Source organism: Tyto alba, unplaced genomic scaffold, assembly GCF_018691265.1.
Source record: "Tyto alba isolate M040663 unplaced genomic scaffold, T.alba_DEE_v4.0 Super-Scaffold_7, whole genome shotgun sequence".
In the NCBI taxonomy this organism is placed as follows: Eukaryota; Metazoa; Chordata; class Aves; order Strigiformes; family Tytonidae; genus Tyto; species Tyto alba.
Genome location: NW_024881328.1, coordinates 31267771 through 31281398, shown reverse-complemented (window position 1 = coordinate 31281398; position 13628 = coordinate 31267771). Strand labels below are relative to the sequence as shown.

Here is a 13628-nt window from a genome sequence, read left to right as displayed (position 1 = left end):
CCTCAAAATGATCTCTGTTAAGACAGATGTCTGCCCCTGTCTTGGCAGATCATGGAGTTGCAGGCACAGAGAACATGCTTGTTCTCTGCCAGTTGTCAAAATCATTATTATGAGATTCTGGGGCAATGCTGCATCCCCATTACAGTTTACTACCAGACAAGGTGTGTCTGTTTTTTAATCAAATTTCCATGTATAATGTCTAGCTCTAGACTTTGTGTCACTGCATCTTTGCATATACTCTGTATTTTTCTTGGGGCATATGTGAGCAACTTACTTTTGCCTTTACTGCCGTATTTCCCCATGACTGGAACACACTTAATTCCTTCAGTTTCTCAATGTCTTTATTAAAATCAACAGCCCACATGCATCATCATCTTTGCACAGCAATTATTTCAGGTTACTGGCTTGAGCAGCTGGATTCCAATTTCACTCCCTAATTCACAGTGCTAAGGAGCCTTTGTAACCCTTATTTGCCTGTGGGAACAGCCCCAACCTTGCAGTGACCCACTCATACCTATTATTCTGCGAAGGTCTCCTTGCCTAGCTTCAGAAGTTCCTCATGGCCCTGAAATAGATGGCTGATTTCTTCTTCTCAGGTCAGTTACAATCTCCCCTAGCTTTTCTGCTTTTCTTTTCATATTTTTAGGTTAAAAACATTTATTATGTTGGGTTTTCACATGGAGTGAAATTAGTCATACAATTTGCTGCCCTTGACCTGCATTAACTGAAAGCTACTCCTAATATTTGTTGGATCTGTGGAAAGGAGATCTTTTGATCTCTTCTCCCTTACTTGTCATCCATGGCTCAGAACTTTTGAGCTACTCCCCAGACTTCTTTCTGAGGGCAAAGCATTTGCATTTGTTCCAAATTTCATCACCTTTATAAGAAAATTAAATGTTCCAGTAACTTTAAGATATTTAAAAATTCAAAACTGCTAGTGATATTATTAATGGGTTTTGTATACAGTCTTAAATGTGGAAGGTGCATTACAGGATAGACATCAATAAAGTTCCTGCACCAAATATAATTGGAGAAAGTACTGCAGGACAAGGTAAAGATCGTTGTGGAGGGATCATGAATCTTTTGGCAGTGATGAGACTGTTGACCAACAAGTTAATACAAATATATTAAACTGTAACATTCTTTTTTGACTGATTTAATGTTGTGGTGCTATTTATACATACACTTTTTTGGGTATATATAAAGTAGGTCACCAGTTTTTGTGAGAACCGTATAAAGAACCTGAGCCTGGGGAAGCTGAGATAATAATGAAAACTAAAAAAATATAGCTTACGAGATAAGGTGAGGGAAAGGGACTTTTTAGTCAAAAAAAAAGAAAAAGCTAAGTGAAGATAACAATGGAAGTATTGAAGTTGTTCTAAGAAGAATGGTGATAAGTTGTCCTTCCACTGGACATGGGGAAATTAGTTTCATTTAAAGCAAGGAAAACAGAAGTTTGATATGAGGGAAGATTTTTCTGACTATGCAGGTTTTGAAATGCTGGCATATTCAGAGGAACTTCCCTCAGCAACGTTGAATAGACCCCTGCCAGGACAGACTAGGTCTGTTCTGGGAGTCCCTTCTGCCTCCCGCCTCTTTTCTCATGCTAACATGACTTTTAATGCTACAGTATGGGCAAGGTTATTCTTGTTTTTTCTCTCATGGAAAGCTGATGCTTAATATTGTTAATGTTCAAGTAATAACAACAATATAAAACTTCTGGTTTTCTAATTTTCCAATTTTTTTTCTAATTTTGTGGATGCTTAGCTTAGGGATGGTTTTTTTTTTTTTCCTAACCCCTGTTCAGTTGAATTTTTCCTGAAATGAGTGTTCACTCTCACAATTTTATTTTTATTTTTGGAATATATTATATTTTTCTTCAAGTTCCAGCTCCTTGGCAGCATATGATCAGGTGAATGTTGCGTCTGTTATTTCTAAACTAGTATTAAAAAATGTATTCATCATGGAAGTGTTTGAATCACAGCATAGGCTCAAAAAAACCCTAAAAGGTAAACAAATTACTTTTGGAAGATACTACAGTTCAAAGACAATTTCATGCTTTTGGATATGCCTGAATCACATTTTTGAGGTAGACAGTGCTGAGCCTGTCTAGACTGTGCTATGTTATTTTAATGTATTTTCACAGTGTTTCAGATAGGAGAGCTGACAGGCACTTACATGCTTTCTTGCTTCAGTTCCTATGCAGCAAACAGGAAATGTCTCTACTTTGTGCAAATGGCAAAAGTGACAGCTTTTGTTAAAGCAAAAGAAAAGATTGTCAGGACAAGGATTTTGTAAAAGGGGAGAACTTTGTACATTGCTTTCATTGAAATCTCTAGGTAACAGTGAGCTTGCTGAGAGCAGATCTGTATTTGATTTACATAATTTGGCTTTTAAAGTTGTATATTTTATTGTATGTATTGCAAGTTATTATAAAATATTTCTGCCCTACACATGAGGAAAACCCAAACCTGATACATTTGGCTCTTTCCCTGGAAATTGAGTATGTAATAGTGATAATTTACTTTTTCCTTTCATTCTGTGTGTACATATTTCAGGTTAATATAGAAAATTATTTCTCCACTTCATTTATTGCACACTCGGAACAATGTTTTTCTGATTAATTTCACTCACTGATGGCTTTAAAAACATGTATTTTCTTGTTTGCAGGAAGCTCTGAATCCCAGACTTCTTTTGGTCTCTCAAACTTGCATTCCAAAAAACCATGCAAGAGATATTTATTCAATAATGATTATATATTTAGTGTGTTCAGGAGATGGGGATAAAATTGTCCCTTACTGAAGTCAGTTGCCTTCAAAGGGGTTAGATTCAATCTCAGAGGCTGGGTTATTTCCATTCCTAGGATTAAACAGAAAGTAAGTTTTCCTTGTGAGCTTCATTTACCTGATGCTGAAATATTATAATGCTTGTATAAAATCTTGTTAAAGTTCCTTTGAAGTTTGCAGTAGAATGAATAAGATCTCCACAGAGTCTGGCCCAATGTTTCTCCAGAATATACCTTTGAGTTAAGACGGCTTTTGTAAACACTGAGAACATCACGCTTGCCTTCTTTCAAACTCTGGCAGCCTCAGAGCAAAATCAGCCAAGACTAAGACAATGTCCTCCTCCTCCCAGTGTCTCTCAAACTTTAATGTTGCAGTTCTTCAAGGGGCTTAGGAGCCTGGCCTTGATCCAGGCAACTATTTGAACTTTGGGAGTTGTCACCCATATGACGTGACACACTCAAGTGCTCTTCAGAATTTCCCATGTTCAAACCCTGAAAGGTTAAGATCTCAATCCTGATAATTTCCACCATGCCAGAAGGAAGGTGCCCAAGCTGCACATTTATGGAAACTGGGAAAGTTTAGTGGAGAAGCCGCACTGCATGCTTTCTCTCTTGTCGCACTCTTTCTTAAGCATCAGTTACTGGATGTGACTCTGAATGAGACACCGAGGTCACACCTGTGATCTGACCCTGCACCACTGATGTTAAGAAGTTCAAATGCTCTTTTATGGCTGAAATGTCACTTCCTCAGCTGACAGGAGGTGAGTCTCTTCATCTTTGAAGTCTAGAAATGATCACACTTTACTTTATGAAGCAAATAATATGTGAAAACCAGGAGACTGACAAATATGCCTTTAGTCCTGGTGTTGCAAACTGCCAGGTTGCCAGGGCACAGAAGGTGAAATCCTGGTAGCAGTAATGGCAGAGCGCCCATTAGTTTTGCTGTATTATTTTCATGGGCTCAAGTGTTTTAGATGATAGGTTCAAAATTTTACTGTCCTGCTTATCTCTTAACTCTTCTATTCCAAGTAAGAAGTGGGATACAAATACTTCAATAAAACATATTTTGTAGGAGACAACTACTCATCAGTATGAAGAAATCTACTTCTCTAAACTGGTTGCAAGTATATTTAATGTCAGTACCATACGTCTGACATGATGGGAAAAGATCTTGACGTCTTAAAGTTGCTGGTTTATACACAGTTAATATTCTTAGGATATATGTTTTTTCTAGACCTCATTTCTGGAGTAATCATTCTAAGTATTGCTGGATACAGCTAGAAACTAGCAATAAATATAACTGTAATGAAAGATTGTTTCAAGAACCCTCATAGGAACTTCTCAATTCATTCAACTATCAGATGAGCACGTTGGCTAGCAACAAATCATACTTTTTAGGTGACAGTTGAGTATCTTTGATTTGGAATGATATTTAATCCTGCAAGACTAAAGATGTCAAAGAACATTATATTTAATTGATACATCAAATGATTAATTATGGGGAAAATTTGGAGGTACTTACTGGGGTTTTGATTCAGTGCTCTACTTAAATGGAAGTTTGCCTGAACAAACCTTAAGTAACAACTGATTCTGAACCTCAAAATGTGGCCCAGTAGTACTTACCACTTATGTTGTGCTCTAGACTTTCAGAGCTCTCCTGTGGGTCAAATCGTGAACACAAAGGGGCTATTGAAGTGAGCATGATTTGGTCAATTAACATGTTAAATCTTTGCGTGCAAGGCAGTCAGAGGCCCACTGTGGTTTTGGAAAGGGGTTACTCAGATCCAGCAATTTACAATATGTTGAGAATTCCATAGAGGTTGTATCCAAATAGGGGCCTTGTCGGACCCCTGCTCCTCATGGAATAATAATTCACATGGTACATTTTCTATTGGAAAATCATATTAACACGTCTGCTGCTCCAGCTGGAGAGAATAAAATCATAATGGTTTATGATAAATTGCATATATTTCTTGTATCCATCCCATTTGTGAAATATTTTTTCCCCTCAAGTTGAAACCACAATGACATGTAGAAAGGGTTCTTTATAATGCACCATCCATGCAGACTGGAGGAATATGAAGGACTAATTAAAAGCATAAGTCACCAAAGTTGATTAGAATGCAAACTAAGCCTATTTTCATGCAGGATCCATTAAAGGCATCCAAGGTTGCAGTAGAGAGACAAAAAGGCTGAAGAGCTACTATATTTAGATGAAAAAAAAAAAAAGTACACTAAAGCCAAGAATCCCGTGGATGGGAGATAAAGGGTCAAAGTGACAAAGCAGTAGGAAGCAGAAACCAAAGTTTCTGGGAGTACTGTTGCTGGATTTCAATCATATCAAAGGCTTCTTTGAGGTGACTTACTCCAGAGCAAGATAAGCAGGGTTTGGTCAGAGTCTTGCTGAATGTCAGATTGATCCTGCTTTCATGGTTGCAGACATGCCAGATTGCTTTTGCACAGATAGTCCGTGTATTTCTCCCACACCGTGTCCAGTAGGCCAGATGGAGCCAAAGTGCTAGCAGTAGCCCCAAGCAGAATCAATTTTGTGTGACAGTGGTATTCTTACTGCCCACCTGCAAAAGCTGTTTTCAGTTAGTTTGAATGGTCCAGCACGCCAACTCTCCTGATGTTCCCACTCTGAACATAGCCTGTGACTGTAGCTGCTGGAGGCTGGTTCCTGTGAAAGCAGTAGAGGCAGGGCAGCGATGAGGAAATCACTCACATCACTCAGTATGGACCCGGACTGATGTTGACTGGGAAGAGAACTGAATTCTTCTGCCCATACCAGGTGAAGGGGTGTGTAGACCTACCTTTTGTTTAAATTGTGAGCAGCAGGCCTAAATATTTTTCCTTCAAAAATCAGCATGACTTGGTTTGGTTTGTTTTTAATAACCCTTTTGATATCATTCCTATGTTGTGCTTATTAGCAATTACCATGCTGCTTTTCCCTTTATCCAAAGCTTTTTACACGCTGATAGCAGCTTCACAAATTAATTCCTAGCACCATCCCTTCAGCCAGCTCTGTCATCTCAATTGCTAAGCCATTCGACTCACTGTGGTTATTGGTTTGATGGATTACAATCAGGATTTTGATCTCAGAGCAGCTTTTCCATTGCAATGAATGCTGAGCATGACAAATGATATCTTCCTGAACCCACATTTGGCTAACCGCCAGCATTTCATATTACTTGACCACTGTGTAGCTTTCTATCTTGTTAATCACAACATTTTGATAAGGGGATTGTAGCCAAGTGTTGGTATCCCTGGAACAAGTACCAAAACTGCATTTTACTGTACCTTTAAGTCCTACCATAGTTTTTATTCTAAATCTGGTGACTTCTCCCTTCATAGAGCTATTTTAGAAGAAATATGTATAGGCTTGTCTTTTCTTCATTGCCTTTTGTTGTTTGGGTCTTTGCTCTTGGAAATGCAGCTGTTCCTGTAGATAATTTAGTTAAAATTAACAACTGCTCCCTACCCTGTTTCATTACAGCTCAATACTTCTGGGATTTAAGGTTCAATATAGCACAGTCAGATCTGCAATCCTTAACTTACATCTGTCACTTACAGAAACACAGATACACAGCAGGCATTTGTTGAGGTCCTCTTCATCATCCATTGATGTATGCAGTAGATACAGACCTTTTATTTCTCATGGTGAAGATAAAACTTTGGGAATTCTGACACATATTTAAGTGCTGTCAAGTCTACAAAGTCCCAGAAATCTCATAGGTGACGAGGGTGAACCCTTTAAATACTGAAGCAAGATATATAAGGTAGAAAATAACAATGTAGTTATCCCGTTGTTCTCTGTTGACATTACCCATCATTTTGAGAGCTCTGGTAGGCATGCCTCCTCTTCTTTAACTTTCTGTTTTTAACAAAATAATAGATTATGTGGATTTGATTGGCAAAGTTGCCAGAGTTCCTCGGGTAAGTGCAAACTTACTCTCCACTTAAAAAGTTATTTGCACTTCTGCTTGGTATTTATAGTCTAATTTCATGAGGTGGAAGAGACAAGAGAGAACAGTGCTCTGAAACCCAGCTCAGCAGCTACAGCATTTATTTGTTCATGTGGTATATTCTCTTCTGTAGCTCTTGAAGATCTTTTTGACAGGCAGAGTTCACAAAGATGGTACATTATTTTTTTCTGTTAGTTAATTCAGACTTTGCAATTGTGGAGCTATACCATTCAGCTTGTGGTTTGTAGGGATCAAGGGGAGGTTTCTGAACTGTGCCTGGAAAACAATGTCAGCTGTGACTGTAATGCTTACTACTGTTGCAGCTACTAAGTGTTGAATGTGGCATGGGAGCTGTGTGAATGATGGGGGACTGCACATAAATTTTCCGCTGCCTTTTTCAACACTGAATATCCAGTTCAGTGTTCAAGTAGAGTCACTTTTGCAACCATAAACAATGATGCATATTGAAAAGCAGCTTTTTTAAAATGTAAAAAACCTGTTCTACTTCAAAGGGTTTATTTGAAGCTGGGAATCAAATGGCATAACTGTTGCAAACTGCAGTTTAGCTCTATCTCCTTTCTGCTTTCTTTCTCTATCTTTCTCTGGCTGCCTCTGCTCCTGTGGGGTAATTAACTCTGACTTTGCTGTAGACAAACACAGCTTATATAGTGTTTGTGATATAATGTGAGGAACAGCTCAAGACTTTGTTATTTTGTGGTTAGCTCTGCAGGGTAAACTCAGATGACATGACAAGTTTTACAGGAGGGAACAGGTTGTTCAGGTAACTGTCCTCCAAGACCTACATGAGCAAACTACACTGTTGGGTGGAGAAGACCATCTGGATCTATCATGATGTTCACACACACACACTGAACCTCTTCTCCAGGAGAGTAAGATCTGCTGTGTTCTGCTTCACCTGCATCCTGCTGTCTTCTCATCTTTCCCTTCCAGTTGTTTTCCAGCCTGTTTGTGCCAGAGTTCTGTTTCACTGAGCCTTGCTCTCCTTCTCTACCTCATCCTAACTGTTTCTACCCAGGAATGGTGGGAGAACTTACATCTGTGTTTTTTCTCATACAGCTTTGGTGAATGGGATTGGTGGAGGAATTTTTTATTGTACAAGAGACTCCTTAATTATTTGACCTTTGTAGAGCCAGATAAAGAGCCTGAAACAGCTAGAAGCGGTCGTATTCCTTATGTTATTTGTCTGTAGCATTCTGTCTATCTACTCTTTATTCTTCAGGCATGAACTGTGTGCAGAGTGTCAGAGTAAATCAGAAAGTGTAATTCTGATGCCCTACCAGCCTCCTCCTGCAGCAGTTATGTTAATATTTATAATCTATTGGATATGCAGATCAGAAGTATAATGATGGCTGGTGAGTTACATGTTCTTGACTGTTCCTTTGCATTTCACTCACTGTTTTACATACTTCCCTGATGAACTACTGTCGTTTCACTGTACCATGATTCCTCTTGTCAGACATACATGTCCTGTAGGCAGCAGCAGCAACATGCTGATCCCTGTGCTTGTCTCTGAGCAACAAAAGAAGCTTGAGGTAGTTTTTGGCACATTTTACCCCAGCAAATGCTCAGTCTGAGTTTTGTTTGATTCTTTTTATTCATGTTGTACTGCAAACAGCATAATCAGCCTTTTAATGTTCAGTTAGCCTTATGAAAGGTCAGCCTTTTGTTCCACTTTTCATTAGATTTCATATCAGATTGAGTTTTTAGGACACAATGCAAAATCTGGCCTCAAACATTAGTTTGTGTTAAGATTCTGAATTTGGAAGTCAACAGGCCATTCTGCTGAGGGAGGACTGGGACAGAACAAAATGGTCTTTGCCTTGCTGTCATGGTAATGGCAGTGAAGTGCTGATAAGTAACAATATGCATCTGTGTGAGTTAACTCCTTACATATCCTTCAGGGAGAAGTGCTTGCTCTGACGTAGAATAATGGTATTTCTCATAAAATTTTGAAGCCAGCTAAGGATTTTAATTAGTAAGGAATGATATTCTTGTATAATAAAAGGGATTGCAAATGGGACATGTTCATTACATTCGAGAAGATTTGAGGACCATGACTACAGAACTATTGTCTGAATTGTTACACCCAGTAGGGCACTTGTACAAAGGATGACCCCAAAGTTGTTGTTTGGTTTGGGTTTTTTTCTTTTTCTTCAATAGTGTGTGTGTGTGTGTGTGTGTGTATCTATATCTATGTGTCCCTTTTTCAGTTTTGTCTTCTGTTCTTTTAATGTCAGCTCTGTCTTCTCTCAGCCCATGAGCTGTCCTTTCTGATCTTTGGAAGTAGCAAGCTGTGTTAGTGCATTAAATCAATCTAGATGCTGCACCTAGGCAGATTTTGTTCTTGTTTTAGCCATAGTACTGTTTCAAGCAGATTTAATTGTAGGGTAACATTCAACAGCTACTATAAAGTAGGGTCCTGCTAGAGGGCTGCATTCAGTCCTTTGTTCCTATGCAGACATGGGTGAGGCACTTTCTGAGCTGGGACTCTCTCCCTGTTAAACAGAGGTACTGCATTCCTGTTGCACAGAGGCATGGGGACACTTTCCTTTTGCTTTTGAGGAATTTGGATTCTACCATGCTGAGCTTCTCTTGAGAGACAAACCAAATCTGTGTTTAGCATCATTCAGAAATAAACCTTAAATTACCTTGGTAATTTCTGAATCACACTGCTGCCAGATTTTCTGTTATGATCGCTGTACTTCTAAAGCACACTGCTGGTTGATCAAACCTTGTTACCCCTTGTTCTTCTGGTACCTTTTAATTTCTTCTGTCATTAGCTTTTTTTACTACTTTAATTCCCTGAGTGCTGTGTAACCACACTAAAGCTGCGTAATCTTTGCATTTATTGTTTTCTCCAACTTGATTATATGTTTCTGCCTGTTGGCCAACCAATACTGGCAGACATGTCACTGTATCAACAACAATAACCTCAGCTGCCAAACTCCTGACTGCAGTAGTTAAATCACAATTTAAATATGCCACTTCCACTATTTACATTACTTCCCAGATAAGTTTCATGTTGACATCCAGATTTTGAAGCTATGCTTCAAAGCATTGAGTATTTTTGCTTTTTACTTCTGGCTAGGATTGTCTTGTGCAGATGACTTTTTCTGATGTGAAGGAGACCAGAGTAATGTCCATATGCAAAGCCAGCCCTCGAATATAGTCCCTACATTGCATCGTTCCCTGTTACACACATTCATTCATTACACCAATGTGTCAGTTAAACTACCATACATATCCAAATGGCAGTGGAATACTTTGCTATCAGACGCAGTGTTTAAAGGAAATTGTTTTGTTTTGTGCAATTATTAAATGATACAGTGATTTTTACCTCAAGACTGTTGTTCAAATTGAGCCTGGCTTACTCGTAGCAGAAAGTAAATTGCCATCCATAAACTCACTCAGCCCCTATGGTAAAAATTTCAAACTGTTGTAAATTATTCTTGTTAGCAGAAAGGAGAAAGAGGGTAAGGGCTGATGTAACCATTCTGTATACCACCTAGGACAGAACTGTAGAAATTGGAATTGCCACACTTTCTGTGGAACTTTTTTTTTTTCTGTCCAGTGGTGTGGGAGAAAGGATTGTAAATAGTTTCTACTACAGATCATCTTGCAGTGCAAAACTTGGAAGCAGATTCACATCTTTTAGATGTCAAGTTTTTTTCATCTGCGTCTGTTGTTCGCTCCCACATGAGATTATTCAGGCACTAGGACTGAATCCACTTTAGAGAAATGGGACAAGATTTAATAAATTAATTAAAAAGCCATGGTGCACAAATTAAAGATTCTCCCAGAGTTGCAGTATTTTTATACTGCAAAGCTGGAGTAGTTTGCTCATTAGACTATGACACGGTACTGAATTTGCATGTTTTAGAGTTGCAGTAATGGGAAAGAGAAGGGCTTTTTCACTAAATTTTGTTCAGTCATTGTCTTTGCTTTACCATCAGCACTCTGAGTTGGCTGTACATCTTCTAAAATCAAAAAGAAAGAGGTGACTCCTGTGTCCAAGGAGCCAGCTCTCACAGCACCTCACTTATTTGTGCCTGGAAAGCCTGGACTGTTGGTTATAAAATGAAGACTGTAATGTTAAAAATGTCTCACTTAGCTTATGAACCCTCAGATTTTCTGCTCACAGCACCAAGTCCAAACAGAGGACAGCAATCTACTAGTGCTACCAGCTAATGGATGTTCTGTGTTCTTTTGTTGCTAGAGTTTTGGGTGCGGACTAAGCCCTTTCGGAACATAAAGCCATAAGCTGCTGGAAGCCGACAGTGGCAGGGTGTCTCTGGGTTAGAGGGTAGTTTTCCTTACAGGATAGTGCTGCAGAGAAGTAACACAAGTAACACTGTGCCGGTTCAGGTCATCCCTGCACTGGGGTTTTTCACAGTCTAACCTCAGGCATCTAACTGGTGATTATGGGGCTGAAGGCTCATGTAGAGTCAGCGGGACACCTATAGCTTCCCTGACAACCTAGGCACCAAGGCTGCTGGCCTAGGCACCGGAGTTGGATGCCTAAAGCTAAACAGTGAGACTAGCCTCTTTAGCCCAGGCTCTAGTCTAACCACAGAGGAAAGGTCTACCACTGCTGCTAACTAAAGGCAGTACCTCTTCAGATGTTTCTTTAGTGCTGAGCACATACCAGCACCCTGCATGCATGGTGGAAGTAATCAGAAGATGAGCATTAACACAGCTTCAACATCCTGGAACTGCAAGTCATTATCAGAAATTCCTCCAGGCAACCACAACCTTTTTTGGGGTTGGCTGGTGTCACTGAGAGCTGTTTCCCTATCTTTTGCTTCTTTTTTGATGCCCCACAGGAGCAGAAAGGCTGTGGTCTCAAACAATCGCATATATAAGTACAGAATATTTTTTTCTTCTTATGCCTTTCCATCTATTGATGAATTAAGAGAGTGTGCAAAAAGAAACACCTAAGATGGAAAGACCAAAGATACCAAGCCTCATCTGTTCACACACTCTGCTACAGCCCAGAATCTGCTTTTGTGCAGAGTCCTCCTCTCTGGAATCCTGGGAACCACAGTGAGGAAGAGGATGAGGTTGCTTACCCTCTATGTTGCTCAATCAAGAATAGGTGCCAAAGTCAGAGTCAGAATCCCAGGACCTGATATATCACGGTGTATTGTTAGCTGTGTTTGTTTTGGGGGTTTTGGTAATTTTTCTTCTAGGTTTTTGTCTCTCTATTTAATTATCCTTTTCATTACTGATTTCCTGACTTAATCTGAATGTGCATAAATCTCCACCATAGATTTATCATCTCTATAGAAAGCGCTTTCAGAGTGGTTGTGCAGCTTCCCAGAAAAGGGACACTGTTGGAAAGTGGAGCTTTCAGATTCAACAATAAGCCTACTATTATGCTGATTTTTGCCAACCTTTCCCTCACTTCTTTCCCATTTACTATAAGAGTGAGCTCAAGGCTTCTTTTTGTTTGTTTTTGAACTTCAGTCATTCTTAAGTGTTTACCACCCTGCTCAAGTCCACTCACTCTGAAACAGACACCACAAGATAGTGCTGTATTGCTTCTGGAATCAGAAAATGCTCAAGTTCTTTTTTCAAGCATGTTTCTGTGAAGGGTTTAACCAGCCTGTTTGCCAATCTTATGAAAAGTAAAAATAGAAATCTTTCTTCGAATATTGTACTTTGAATGTCAGTTATTTGAGGACATTGTATTTTTAACTAAACGTGAGATCTCAGAGCAGCAGTTGAAATTTTCTTTGATATAAATAATCTCATTGCAAAACCAATTTTTGTTTATATAGTATATAGTCTGCGTGCTCATAACCGTTTAATCAAATTCAGGCCTGGTCTGAGCAAACATAATGGCCATTACCTTTGTGTGGGTTGTGAATTATATTTTCTGAATTTGACCTGTAGCTTTGAGAACCAAAAAAAGCTGTCTTCCTTGATTTTTTTGCTTGGGATCACACATGCAAATGCAGGGGCTTTTCTATTTCTAAAAATTTTCTGAATGTTTAATACAACTTTCTGCTGATAACGTGTAGAAACTCATCCTCTCTAGGTTTTTAGTCCATTGTGAGTGACTGTCAGAATTTTTTATGCTGATACTCTATAATGCTCTTTATGACTCCACACAGGTCCCTTGAAAGGATCTTCTGTCTTCTCTTTGCTTGGCAGCTTTCTCCTAAGATAAGCATGTAAACATCTATCTCCTGAAGGCATATCCCTGTTAATCACTTCTGGTACCTCTCTTTGAACTTCTTTCCATTAACATTGCAATTTTTAACTGCCATTAACAAAAGACAGGATAAAATGTTTTTATCAGAACTTCTGCTGCCTTAAAAGAGCCTTGTTACATTTATGTCCCGGATTAGCAACTGCTGTACAACATGAGCTACATAATTTGCTGGTTTCCCTATCTTCACTTTCAGATCTGTTGCCAGACCACTGTGACTGTACCAGTTTATTTCCAAATTTCTGTGTTGAATCAATTTCCCTGTTGGAAGCCAGAAACGGTTTTGTGCCAGGTGAATTTCAACTGATTTAATTTGCTGCCATTTAACGAACTTTTAATCACCAATGCTGGTATTTAAACCAGCAAACAAATATATATAGACACACACCTCAGCTCCCTTCCAGACGCCTCTCCTCCCTGCTCTGTGTCTTCAGTCCTGTCACTGCCAGTAGTACCCAGTCCCTTCAGTGAGGCAGCAGGTCCCACCAAAGAGCAGGAGGTGAAGCTTTGTAGCTGCTGCGTTGGGCAGGACTCCGAAGACCTGTGTCTCATTTCTGCAGCCAGGAAGTTCTCTGCGCCATTGCTTTCTGTGCTGCTGTTTCTCATCTGCAAGCCAGGAAAAATGTCAGTGACCTGCTTAGGG

The 13628-nt window shown here is 39.3% G+C and overlaps 1 protein-coding gene across 1 annotated transcript in view; it reads left to right on the top strand.

Annotated features, from left to right (window-relative positions):
* The first annotated feature begins 566 nt into the window (after positions 1-566).
* The window catches only part of SPATS2L (spermatogenesis associated serine rich 2 like), a 102944-nt gene continuing 89882 nt past the window's right edge, over positions 567-13628 (top strand). The window contains exon 1 of the mRNA XM_033010827.2: positions 567-596. The gene's annotated coding sequence lies outside the window, so the exon portion shown is untranslated. The remainder of the gene's footprint in view (positions 597-13628) is intronic.